Below are 12,778 nucleotides of genomic sequence, written 5' to 3'. Positions count from 1 at the left end.
AAAACAATTAATAGATAAAAGTTAGCTATATTATTTTGTTTAAAAAATATATCTCTGTCTCCGTTTTATTATTTAATTTCGTGGTTTGTTTTGATATTTTGTATTTTTGGGTTACTCCCCTAATCCATGCGGCTGTCCCATGATAAAACCTTCTATAAAACATTTTCCAAAAGTCCTTTTTTAGATTCAACTATTTAAATTACATTTAAGATTAAAATTTAGAACAAAAAATATATTTCACAATTAGAATTTGTTAATAAAATTTTAACTTTGGACTTCATTCCAAAACCAGAAAAGGCCATTTCAGAGTGGATTTTACCGCGGAAATGTTTTTGTTTAGAGATAAACGTTAGTTAGTTAGTTAGTTAGTTAGTTAGTTAGTTAATTAGTTAGTTAGTTAGTTAGTTAGTTAGTTAATTAGTTAGTTAGTTAGTTAGTTAGTTAGTTAGTTAGTTAGTTAGTTAGTTAGTAAGTAAGTAAGTAAGTAAGTAAGTAAGTAAGTAAGTAAGTAAGTTAGTACTATTTTAAGTACAAGCCTTAAGTAGAATAAAATGAAAACCAATTTTCTCGCCATTTTATTTTGTTCAATTTTGATACTAACATGTATTTTATTCACGGAAAGATGCTGCCAGTTGTTAAAAAAAGGCCAAGAGTTGACCGAAATAATATTATCGTCTGGGCGAACTTTTAATTGCATAAAAAAGCAGCGTCAAAATGATAGGATGAAGGTATTTTCCTGTTAAAAGACGCAAATCCCATCCCGCGAAAATAAATGAGTAGCCAACGGCACGCGGTGTTCCCAGGTGGTCTCCCTCCCAAGTACTGACCGCGCTCGACGCTGCTTAACTTCGGTGATCAGACGAGAACCGGTGTATTCAGCGTGATATGGCCGTTGCCGCTAGAGTGTAATTGATAGCGGTGGACAAGCCGCGACTAGCCAGGTCCTGGTAGGTTGGTGATCGCCGAGGGCCACCGGCTGCATGCGGCTCCAATAGAACGTTCTATACACTCTTTTTAGAAACGTTTACTGGGCGCCGATATTATCGTACAGACAACCAACGAGCAAGCCCTTTACCGCAGAAATTTCATCCCCCCCCCCCCCCCCAAACCAGTTTTTTCATCACCCTCCCCGTAGACTGTAAGGTGATGGCGGTCGATTGGGAAGGCGCGTTTACGAATCTATAAAATTGGTGTGGTGTGCTTTCCCCCTTTGGAGTTCGGAGGAGGTGAAGGTTTGGCCGGTTTTTCGTCTTAGAGAAATATATTTATCTGGCAAACCCGTAAGAAATTGAGAGCAGTCAATTTTTATTAGTAGCGTAGTTGCTAGCCTAGGCTTCACATATTTCCGGCTTTGCTTTCCGCGCCTTTTTTCTTATTTTAAATGATTTTTGTAATAAATGTATGATGGCAAATAAGAAAAATTCTAGAAAATACTAGTCCCAAATCCACGTGTTTAAGATGAAACTTAGATCATGAAAATATCCTTAACCCCAAACATACTTCAACACCTAGGGTGCCTCCTACAACTCCTAAAAGGTACGTCTCTAAAATATTCATATAAAGACAGGACATAAGCCGAATTCTCTTAAACCAAAGAATAACAAAAGTTGTTAGTCCTGCTGAACCAGCTCTATAGTCTGTATGAAAAGTGACCGGTTATGGTCCACTTTTATAGAACGCTCTATTCGCTTATAATAAATTTTTCCTAAATGGTCATTTAAACGCGTTTGACGTTTCACGTAGAATCTAGTACACTTAATACGTTATTTATGGTCCTATAAACCACCATTTAGATTTTTTTTCCATACGGCCCGGTAAAGTGGCCCACTCTACTGTCTCTAGCCGATGACCCCAAAAGTGCCAGTCCGGGCCTGGCGGTGTACCTCTATTTCACGGATTCAAGATATCGTCTTCTCCTTTGTTCGCGCGATGGCTACAAACGTTGTCATCTCCCACCAGGACCAACATTCGGTGACGTAATTATGAAATATTTGAAATGCTCGAATTCTCTCTTTTTACTTTGTTAAACAGTGACGGCTCCTAGCGGGTTATCGCTTCTCGGCCTTTTGGCTAAGATCAAAGTGTAGTATCTGTTCTTATCAGCTTAATATCTGATACGGGTCCCATCGGGGCCCAAGATATTAAACTTATTTTTGGACGGCGGCGGAGTGGTCGGAGCTTGCTCCACCTCCGCCACGGGTCGGCCTGGTATTGCAGTAAATCCGGGATCGGCCCACTTCTCTCTTGAAATCAAAAATCAAACGCTCTTATAATGGCGCACTGCGCAACACAGTATTTCCGGGAAATGTTATTTGGCTGTCTTTATATATATTTCTTTATTATAATATATTGCCCCTCTGACGTCATAAGTGGTAAAATCCTTATTGTCGAATAGTTAATAATGAAGAATCGGAAAGATTCCAGTTTTTGAATTTTCTTTTACCTAGTTATACACTCTTTTTCGCGGTATTTTCACGGAGGATAGGAAGGGAGGCGAAGTAGGAGGGATGAATGGCGGCAAGATTGCGGCAGCTACGCTACGTCTAGCCGCCATTTTTCCGAAATTTTCCCGCCGCTAAGCTTCTTACAAGGATGCTGCCGCGTTCATCCCTCCTACTTCGCCTCCCTTCCTATCCTCCTTGGTATTTTCCTGGGCGCGTCCATGCTTGGTTTTCCCCCTTTCAGTCCTCTCCTCCATTATGGATACCCAAGGAGTGGATGCTAGACTCCCCGTTTAGGGCAGAGGCAATGGCCGACGAGCGGGAGGCAAGTAAGAGGGGTAAAATAAAGGCGCGAAAAGAGGTTGTTCTGTGTTATTCCTGTGGTTTTATTCGTAACCCAAGGTTCGTAAATCGTGCATGTTCTAAGTGGTTGGCTGAAGGAACCGGTTTTCATAACGTAAATTCGCGGGTTTCGGTATGGTGGGTAGAGACAGCGCGCCCCTCATTTTTAGGTCATTGGGTTCCAGCCAAGATGTTCCGCGTAAAGAGAAAACACGAAATAAGCCCCTCTCCATTTTTTCTCTCTTCCCGTCTTCCGTGGACAGTGAGTCGCCGCCGGGGGCCCGCCGCCCGCGGCAGCTACATTACCAAGATATAAAGTGGCAAGGCTTATTTTTGGTAAGTACAAAATCATTTATTATATATTGCTCTATAATTAACTATATTTGGAATTAAACATTTTTGTTCTATTTATCTCAAAGTCATGATTATTCCTAACATTAATAGTATTAAACTTAATATGATATATCTTTTGTTAAAGTAGATTAGGAATTTATAATTTTAATATTTATAGAGGAGTTCGGATTTAAAATGTTATATTTTTTTAATAATGATCTCAAAGATCTGACTTTTGAAATGTTTGTTACTTTTTCTAAGTATCAATAAAACATGACATTAAATTTATATTGTGCCAAGGTTCATTTTTATATTTTACATAAACTACATCACCTAAAACAATTAATAGATAAAAGTTAGCTATATTATTTTGTTTAAAAAATATATCTCTGTCTCCGTTTTATTATTTAATTTCGTGGTTTGTTTTGATATTTTGTATTTTTGGGTTACTCCCCTAATCCATGCGGCTGTCCCATGATAAAACCTTCTATAAAACATTTTCCAAAAGTCCTTTTTTAGATTCAACTATTTAAATTACATTTAAGATTAAAATTTAGAACAAAAAATATATTTCACAATTAGAATTTGTTAATAAAATTTTAACTTTGGACTTCATTCCAAAACCAGAAAAGGCCATTTCAGAGTGGATTTTACCGCGGAAATGTTTTTGTTTAGAGATAAACGTTAGTTAGTTAGTTAGTTAGTTAGTTAGTTAGTTAATTAGTTAGTTAGTTAGTTAGTTAGTTAATTAGTTAGTTAGTTAGTTAGTTAGTTAGTTAGTTAGTTAGTTAGTTAGTTAGTAAGTAAGTAAGTAAGTAAGTAAGTAAGTAAGTAAGTAAGTAAGTTAGTACTATTTTAAGTACAAGCCTTAAGTAGAATAAAATGAAAACCAATTTTCTCGCCATTTTATTTTGTTCAATTTTGATACTAACATGTATTTTATTCACGGAAAGATGCTGCCAGTTGTTAAAAAAAGGCCAAGAGTTGACCGAAATAATATTATCGTCTGGGCGAACTTTTAATTGCATAAAAAAGCAGCGTCAAAATGATAGGATGAAGGTATTTTCCTGTTAAAAGACGCAAATCCCATCCCGCGAAAATAAATGAGTAGCCAACGGCACGCGGTGTTCCCAGGTGGTCTCCCTCCCAAGTACTGACCGCGCTCGACGCTGCTTAACTTCGGTGATCAGACGAGAACCGGTGTATTCAGCGTGATATGGCCGTTGCCGCTAGAGTGTAATTGATAGCGGTGGACAAGCCGCGACTAGCCAGGTCCTGGTAGGTTGGTGATCGCCGAGGGCCACCGGCTGCATGCGGCTCCAATAGAACGTTCTATACACTCTTTTTAGAAACGTTTACTGGGCGCCGATATTATCGTACAGACAACCAACGAGCAAGCCCTTTACCGCAGAAATTTCATCCCCCCCCCCCCCCCAAACCAGTTTTTTCATCACCCTCCCCGTAGACTGTAAGGTGATGGCGGTCGATTGGGAAGGCGCGTTTACGAATCTATAAAATTGGTGTGGTGTGCTTTCCCCCTTTGGAGTTCGGAGGAGGTGAAGGTTTGGCCGGTTTTTCGTCTTAGAGAAATATATTTATCTGGCAAACCCGTAAGAAATTGAGAGCAGTCAATTTTTATTAGTAGCGTAGTTGCTAGCCTAGGCTTCACATATTTCCGGCTTTGCTTTCCGCGCCTTTTTTCTTATTTTAAATGATTTTTGTAATAAATGTATGATGGCAAATAAGAAAAATTCTAGAAAATACTAGTCCCAAATCCACGTGTTTAAGATGAAACTTAGATCATGAAAATATCCTTAACCCCAAACATACTTCAACACCTAGGGTGCCTCCTACAACTCCTAAAAGGTACGTCTCTAAAATATTCATATAAAGACAGGACATAAGCCGAATTCTCTTAAACCAAAGAATAACAAAAGTTGTTAGTCCTGCTGAACCAGCTCTATAGTCTGTATGAAAAGTGACCGGTTATGGTCCACTTTTATAGAACGCTCTATTCGCTTATAATAAATTTTTCCTAAATGGTCATTTAAACGCGTTTGACGTTTCACGTAGAATCTAGTACACTTAATACGTTATTTATGGTCCTATAAACCACCATTTAGATTTTTTTTCCATACGGCCCGGTAAAGTGGCCCACTCTACTGTCTCTAGCCGATGACCCCAAAAGTGCCAGTCCGGGCCTGGCGGTGTACCTCTATTTCACGGATTCAAGATATCGTCTTCTCCTTTGTTCGCGCGATGGCTACAAACGTTGTCATCTCCCACCAGGACCAACATTCGGTGACGTAATTATGAAATATTTGAAATGCTCGAATTCTCTCTTTTTACTTTGTTAAACAGTGACGGCTCCTAGCGGGTTATCGCTTCTCGGCCTTTTGGCTAAGATCAAAGTGTAGTATCTGTTCTTATCAGCTTAATATCTGATACGGGTCCCATCGGGGCCCAAGATATTAAACTTATTTTTGGACGGCGGCGGAGTGGTCGGAGCTTGCTCCACCTCCGCCACGGGTCGGCCTGGTATTGCAGTAAATCCGGGATCGGCCCACTTCTCTCTTGAAATCAAAAATCAAACGCTCTTATAATGGCGCACTGCGCAACACAGTATTTCCGGGAAATGTTATTTGGCTGTCTTTATATATATTTCTTTATTATAATATATTGCCCCTCTGACGTCATAAGTGGTAAAATCCTTATTGTCGAATAGTTAATAATGAAGAATCGGAAAGATTCCAGTTTTTGAATTTTCTTTTACCTAGTTATACACTCTTTTTCGCGGTATTTTCACGGAGGATAGGAAGGGAGGCGAAGTAGGAGGGATGAATGGCGGCAAGATTGCGGCAGCTACGCTACGTCTAGCCGCCATTTTTCCGAAATTTTCCCGCCGCTAAGCTTCTTACAAGGATGCTGCCGCGTTCATCCCTCCTACTTCGCCTCCCTTCCTATCCTCCTTGGTATTTTCCTGGGCGCGTCCATGCTTGGTTTTCCCCCTTTCAGTCCTCTCCTCCATTATGGATACCCAAGGAGTGGATGCTAGACTCCCCGTTTAGGGCAGAGGCAATGGCCGACGAGCGGGAGGCAAGTAAGAGGGGTAAAATAAAGGCGCGAAAAGAGGTTGTTCTGTGTTATTCCTGTGGTTTTATTCGTAACCCAAGGTTCGTAAATCGTGCATGTTCTAAGTGGTTGGCTGAAGGAACCGGTTTTCATAACGTAAATTCGCGGGTTTCGGTATGGTGGGTAGAGACAGCGCGCCCCTCATTTTTAGGTCATTGGGTTCCAGCCAAGATGTTCCGCGTAAAGAGAAAACACGAAATAAGCCCCTCTCCATTTTTTCTCTCTTCCCGTCTTCCGTGGACAGTGAGTCGCCGCCGGGGGCCCGCCGCCCGCGGCAGCTACATTACCAAGATATAAAGTGGCAAGGCTTATTTTTGGTAAGTACAAAATCATTTATTATATATTGCTCTATAATTAACTATATTTGGAATTAAACATTTTTGTTCTATTTATCTCAAAGTCATGATTATTCCTAACATTAATAGTATTAAACTTAATATGATATATCTTTTGTTAAAGTAGATTAGGAATTTATAATTTTAATATTTATAGAGGAGTTCGGATTTAAAATGTTATATTTTTTTAATAATGATCTCAAAGATCTGACTTTTGAAATGTTTGTTACTTTTTCTAAGTATCAATAAAACATGACATTAAATTTATATTGTGCCAAGGTTCATTTTTATATTTTACATAAACTACATCACCTAAAACAATTAATAGATAAAAGTTAGCTATATTATTTTGTTTAAAAAATATATCTCTGTCTCCGTTTTATTATTTAATTTCGTGGTTTGTTTTGATATTTTGTATTTTTGGGTTACTCCCCTAATCCATGCGGCTGTCCCATGATAAAACCTTCTATAAAACATTTTCCAAAAGTCCTTTTTTAGATTCAACTATTTAAATTACATTTAAGATTAAAATTTAGAACAAAAAATATATTTCACAATTAGAATTTGTTAATAAAATTTTAACTTTGGACTTCATTCCAAAACCAGAAAAGGCCATTTCAGAGTGGATTTTACCGCGGAAATGTTTTTGTTTAGAGATAAACGTTAGTTAGTTAGTTAGTTAGTTAGTTAGTTAGTTAATTAGTTAGTTAGTTAGTTAGTTAGTTAATTAGTTAGTTAGTTAGTTAGTTAGTTAGTTAGTTAGTTAGTTAGTTAGTTAGTAAGTAAGTAAGTAAGTAAGTAAGTAAGTAAGTAAGTAAGTAAGTTAGTACTATTTTAAGTACAAGCCTTAAGTAGAATAAAATGAAAACCAATTTTCTCGCCATTTTATTTTGTTCAATTTTGATACTAACATGTATTTTATTCACGGAAAGATGCTGCCAGTTGTTAAAAAAAGGCCAAGAGTTGACCGAAATAATATTATCGTCTGGGCGAACTTTTAATTGCATAAAAAAGCAGCGTCAAAATGATAGGATGAAGGTATTTTCCTGTTAAAAGACGCAAATCCCATCCCGCGAAAATAAATGAGTAGCCAACGGCACGCGGTGTTCCCAGGTGGTCTCCCTCCCAAGTACTGACCGCGCTCGACGCTGCTTAACTTCGGTGATCAGACGAGAACCGGTGTATTCAGCGTGATATGGCCGTTGCCGCTAGAGTGTAATTGATAGCGGTGGACAAGCCGCGACTAGCCAGGTCCTGGTAGGTTGGTGATCGCCGAGGGCCACCGGCTGCATGCGGCTCCAATAGAACGTTCTATACACTCTTTTTAGAAACGTTTACTGGGCGCCGATATTATCGTACAGACAACCAACGAGCAAGCCCTTTACCGCAGAAATTTCATCCCCCCCCCCCCCCCCCAAACCAGTTTTTTCATCACCCTCCCCGTAGACTGTAAGGTGATGGCGGTCGATTGGGAAGGCGCGTTTACGAATCTATAAAATTGGTGTGGTGTGCTTTCCCCCTTTGGAGTTCGGAGGAGGTGAAGGTTTGGCCGGTTTTTCGTCTTAGAGAAATATATTTATCTGGCAAACCCGTAAGAAATTGAGAGCAGTCAATTTTTATTAGTAGCGTAGTTGCTAGCCTAGGCTTCACATATTTCCGGCTTTGCTTTCCGCGCCTTTTTTCTTATTTTAAATGATTTTTGTAATAAATGTATGATGGCAAATAAGAAAAATTCTAGAAAATACTAGTCCCAAATCCACGTGTTTAAGATGAAACTTAGATCATGAAAATATCCTTAACCCCAAACATACTTCAACACCTAGGGTGCCTCCTACAACTCCTAAAAGGTACGTCTCTAAAATATTCATATAAAGACAGGACATAAGCCGAATTCTCTTAAACCAAAGAATAACAAAAGTTGTTAGTCCTGCTGAACCAGCTCTATAGTCTGTATGAAAAGTGACCGGTTATGGTCCACTTTTATAGAACGCTCTATTCGCTTATAATAAATTTTTCCTAAATGGTCATTTAAACGCGTTTGACGTTTCACGTAGAATCTAGTACACTTAATACGTTATTTATGGTCCTATAAACCACCATTTAGATTTTTTTTCCATACGGCCCGGTAAAGTGGCCCACTCTACTGTCTCTAGCCGATGACCCCAAAAGTGCCAGTCCGGGCCTGGCGGTGTACCTCTATTTCACGGATTCAAGATATCGTCTTCTCCTTTGTTCGCGCGATGGCTACAAACGTTGTCATCTCCCACCAGGACCAACATTCGGTGACGTAATTATGAAATATTTGAAATGCTCGAATTCTCTCTTTTTACTTTGTTAAACAGTGACGGCTCCTAGCGGGTTATCGCTTCTCGGCCTTTTGGCTAAGATCAAAGTGTAGTATCTGTTCTTATCAGCTTAATATCTGATACGGGTCCCATCGGGGCCCAAGATATTAAACTTATTTTTGGACGGCGGCGGAGTGGTCGGAGCTTGCTCCACCTCCGCCACGGGTCGGCCTGGTATTGCAGTAAATCCGGGATCGGCCCACTTCTCTCTTGAAATCAAAAATCAAACGCTCTTATAATGGCGCACTGCGCAACACAGTATTTCCGGGAAATGTTATTTGGCTGTCTTTATATATATTTCTTTATTATAATATATTGCCCCTCTGACGTCATAAGTGGTAAAATCCTTATTGTCGAATAGTTAATAATGAAGAATCGGAAAGATTCCAGTTTTTGAATTTTCTTTTACCTAGTTATACACTCTTTTTCGCGGTATTTTCACGGAGGATAGGAAGGGAGGCGAAGTAGGAGGGATGAATGGCGGCAAGATTGCGGCAGCTACGCTACGTCTAGCCGCCATTTTTCCGAAATTTTCCCGCCGCTAAGCTTCTTACAAGGATGCTGCCGCGTTCATCCCTCCTACTTCGCCTCCCTTCCTATCCTCCTTGGTATTTTCCTGGGCGCGTCCATGCTTGGTTTTCCCCCTTTCAGTCCTCTCCTCCATTATGGATACCCAAGGAGTGGATGCTAGACTCCCCGTTTAGGGCAGAGGCAATGGCCGACGAGCGGGAGGCAAGTAAGAGGGGTAAAATAAAGGCGCGAAAAGAGGTTGTTCTGTGTTATTCCTGTGGTTTTATTCGTAACCCAAGGTTCGTAAATCGTGCATGTTCTAAGTGGTTGGCTGAAGGAACCGGTTTTCATAACGTAAATTCGCGGGTTTCGGTATGGTGGGTAGAGACAGCGCGCCCCTCATTTTTAGGTCATTGGGTTCCAGCCAAGATGTTCCGCGTAAAGAGAAAACACGAAATAAGCCCCTCTCCATTTTTTCTCTCTTCCCGTCTTCCGTGGACAGTGAGTCGCCGCCGGGGGCCCGCCGCCCGCGGCAGCTACATTACCAAGATATAAAGTGGCAAGGCTTATTTTTGGTAAGTACAAAATCATTTATTATATATTGCTCTATAATTAACTATATTTGGAATTAAACATTTTTGTTCTATTTATCTCAAAGTCATGATTATTCCTAACATTAATAGTATTAAACTTAATATGATATATCTTTTGTTAAAGTAGATTAGGAATTTATAATTTTAATATTTATAGAGGAGTTCGGATTTAAAATGTTATATTTTTTTAATAATGATCTCAAAGATCTGACTTTTGAAATGTTTGTTACTTTTTCTAAGTATCAATAAAACATGACATTAAATTTATATTGTGCCAAGGTTCATTTTTATATTTTACATAAACTACATCACCTAAAACAATTAATAGATAAAAGTTAGCTATATTATTTTGTTTAAAAAATATATCTCTGTCTCCGTTTTATTATTTAATTTCGTGGTTTGTTTTGATATTTTGTATTTTTGGGTTACTCCCCTAATCCATGCGGCTGTCCCATGATAAAACCTTCTATAAAACATTTTCCAAAAGTCCTTTTTTAGATTCAACTATTTAAATTACATTTAAGATTAAAATTTAGAACAAAAAATATATTTCACAATTAGAATTTGTTAATAAAATTTTAACTTTGGACTTCATTCCAAAACCAGAAAAGGCCATTTCAGAGTGGATTTTACCGCGGAAATGTTTTTGTTTAGAGATAAACGTTAGTTAGTTAGTTAGTTAGTTAGTTAGTTAGTTAATTAGTTAGTTAGTTAGTTAGTTAGTTAATTAGTTAGTTAGTTAGTTAGTTAGTTAGTTAGTTAGTTAGTTAGTTAGTTAGTAAGTAAGTAAGTAAGTAAGTAAGTAAGTAAGTAAGTAAGTAAGTTAGTACTATTTTAAGTACAAGCCTTAAGTAGAATAAAATGAAAACCAATTTTCTCGCCATTTTATTTTGTTCAATTTTGATACTAACATGTATTTTATTCACGGAAAGATGCTGCCAGTTGTTAAAAAAAGGCCAAGAGTTGACCGAAATAATATTATCGTCTGGGCGAACTTTTAATTGCATAAAAAAGCAGCGTCAAAATGATAGGATGAAGGTATTTTCCTGTTAAAAGACGCAAATCCCATCCCGCGAAAATAAATGAGTAGCCAACGGCACGCGGTGTTCCCAGGTGGTCTCCCTCCCAAGTACTGACCGCGCTCGACGCTGCTTAACTTCGGTGATCAGACGAGAACCGGTGTATTCAGCGTGATATGGCCGTTGCCGCTAGAGTGTAATTGATAGCGGTGGACAAGCCGCGACTAGCCAGGTCCTGGTAGGTTGGTGATCGCCGAGGGCCACCGGCTGCATGCGGCTCCAATAGAACGTTCTATACACTCTTTTTAGAAACGTTTACTGGGCGCCGATATTATCGTACAGACAACCAACGAGCAAGCCCTTTACCGCAGAAATTTCATCCCCCCCCCCCCCCCAAACCAGTTTTTTCATCACCCTCCCCGTAGACTGTAAGGTGATGGCGGTCGATTGGGAAGGCGCGTTTACGAATCTATAAAATTGGTGTGGTGTGCTTTCCCCCTTTGGAGTTCGGAGGAGGTGAAGGTTTGGCCGGTTTTTCGTCTTAGAGAAATATATTTATCTGGCAAACCCGTAAGAAATTGAGAGCAGTCAATTTTTATTAGTAGCGTAGTTGCTAGCCTAGGCTTCACATATTTCCGGCTTTGCTTTCCGCGCCTTTTTTCTTATTTTAAATGATTTTTGTAATAAATGTATGATGGCAAATAAGAAAAATTCTAGAAAATACTAGTCCCAAATCCACGTGTTTAAGATGAAACTTAGATCATGAAAATATCCTTAACCCCAAACATACTTCAACACCTAGGGTGCCTCCTACAACTCCTAAAAGGTACGTCTCTAAAATATTCATATAAAGACAGGACATAAGCCGAATTCTCTTAAACCAAAGAATAACAAAAGTTGTTAGTCCTGCTGAACCAGCTCTATAGTCTGTATGAAAAGTGACCGGTTATGGTCCACTTTTATAGAACGCTCTATTCGCTTATAATAAATTTTTCCTAAATGGTCATTTAAACGCGTTTGACGTTTCACGTAGAATCTAGTACACTTAATACGTTATTTATGGTCCTATAAACCACCATTTAGATTTTTTTTCCATACGGCCCGGTAAAGTGGCCCACTCTACTGTCTCTAGCCGATGACCCCAAAAGTGCCAGTCCGGGCCTGGCGGTGTACCTCTATTTCACGGATTCAAGATATCGTCTTCTCCTTTGTTCGCGCGATGGCTACAAACGTTGTCATCTCCCACCAGGACCAACATTCGGTGACGTAATTATGAAATATTTGAAATGCTCGAATTCTCTCTTTTTACTTTGTTAAACAGTGACGGCTCCTAGCGGGTTATCGCTTCTCGGCCTTTTGGCTAAGATCAAAGTGTAGTATCTGTTCTTATCAGCTTAATATCTGATACGGGTCCCATCGGGGCCCAAGATATTAAACTTATTTTTGGACGGCGGCGGAGTGGTCGGAGCTTGCTCCACCTCCGCCACGGGTCGGCCTGGTATTGCAGTAAATCCGGGATCGGCCCACTTCTCTCTTGAAATCAAAAATCAAACGCTCTTATAATGGCGCACTGCGCAACACAGTATTTCCGGGAAATGTTATTTGGCTGTCTTTATATATATTTCTTTATTATAATATATTGCCCCTCTGACGTCATAAGTGGTAAAATCCTTATTGTCGAATAGTTAATAATGAAGAATCGGAAAGATTCCAGTTTTTGAATTTTCT

At 39.3% G+C, this 12,778-nt stretch overlaps 8 non-coding genes across 8 annotated transcripts; 4 read left to right on the top strand and 4 right to left on the bottom strand.

Annotated features, from left to right (window-relative positions):
* Positions 1 to 778: 778 nt before the first annotated feature.
* LOC149938702 (5S ribosomal RNA) lies at positions 779 to 897 on the bottom strand. Its single transcript, XR_016482130.1, has one exon. It is a non-coding gene; the product is annotated as a 5S ribosomal RNA (ribosomal RNA).
* Positions 898 to 2,050: 1,153 nt separating this feature from the next.
* Positions 2,051 to 2,242, top strand: LOC149938701 (U2 spliceosomal RNA). The gene has a single exon (XR_016481536.1). It is a non-coding gene; the product is annotated as a U2 spliceosomal RNA (small nuclear RNA).
* Positions 2,243 to 4,225: 1,983 nt separating this feature from the next.
* On the bottom strand, positions 4,226 to 4,344 carry LOC149938700 (5S ribosomal RNA). Its single transcript, XR_016482128.1, has one exon. It is a non-coding gene; the product is annotated as a 5S ribosomal RNA (ribosomal RNA).
* Positions 4,345 to 5,496: 1,152 nt separating this feature from the next.
* On the top strand, positions 5,497 to 5,688 carry LOC149938699 (U2 spliceosomal RNA). Its single transcript, XR_016481534.1, has one exon. It is a non-coding gene; the product is annotated as a U2 spliceosomal RNA (small nuclear RNA).
* A 1,983-nt stretch (positions 5,689 to 7,671) lies between these two features.
* Positions 7,672 to 7,790, bottom strand: LOC149938698 (5S ribosomal RNA). Its single transcript, XR_016482127.1, has one exon. It is a non-coding gene; the product is annotated as a 5S ribosomal RNA (ribosomal RNA).
* Positions 7,791 to 8,944: 1,154 nt separating this feature from the next.
* Positions 8,945 to 9,136, top strand: LOC149938697 (U2 spliceosomal RNA). Its single transcript, XR_016481533.1, has one exon. It is a non-coding gene; the product is annotated as a U2 spliceosomal RNA (small nuclear RNA).
* A 1,983-nt stretch (positions 9,137 to 11,119) lies between these two features.
* On the bottom strand, positions 11,120 to 11,238 carry LOC149938696 (5S ribosomal RNA). Its single transcript, XR_016482126.1, has one exon. It is a non-coding gene; the product is annotated as a 5S ribosomal RNA (ribosomal RNA).
* A 1,152-nt stretch (positions 11,239 to 12,390) lies between these two features.
* Positions 12,391 to 12,582, top strand: LOC149938695 (U2 spliceosomal RNA). Its single transcript, XR_016481532.1, has one exon. It is a non-coding gene; the product is annotated as a U2 spliceosomal RNA (small nuclear RNA).
* Positions 12,583 to 12,778: the final 196 nt, after the last annotated feature.

Source organism: Leiobunum rupestre, chromosome 6, assembly GCF_980474605.1.
Source record: "Leiobunum rupestre chromosome 6, qqLeiRupe1.1.hap1, whole genome shotgun sequence".
In the NCBI taxonomy this organism is placed as follows: Eukaryota; Metazoa; Arthropoda; class Arachnida; order Opiliones; family Sclerosomatidae; genus Leiobunum; species Leiobunum rupestre.
This window is presented reverse-complemented; position numbering and strand designations above follow the sequence as displayed.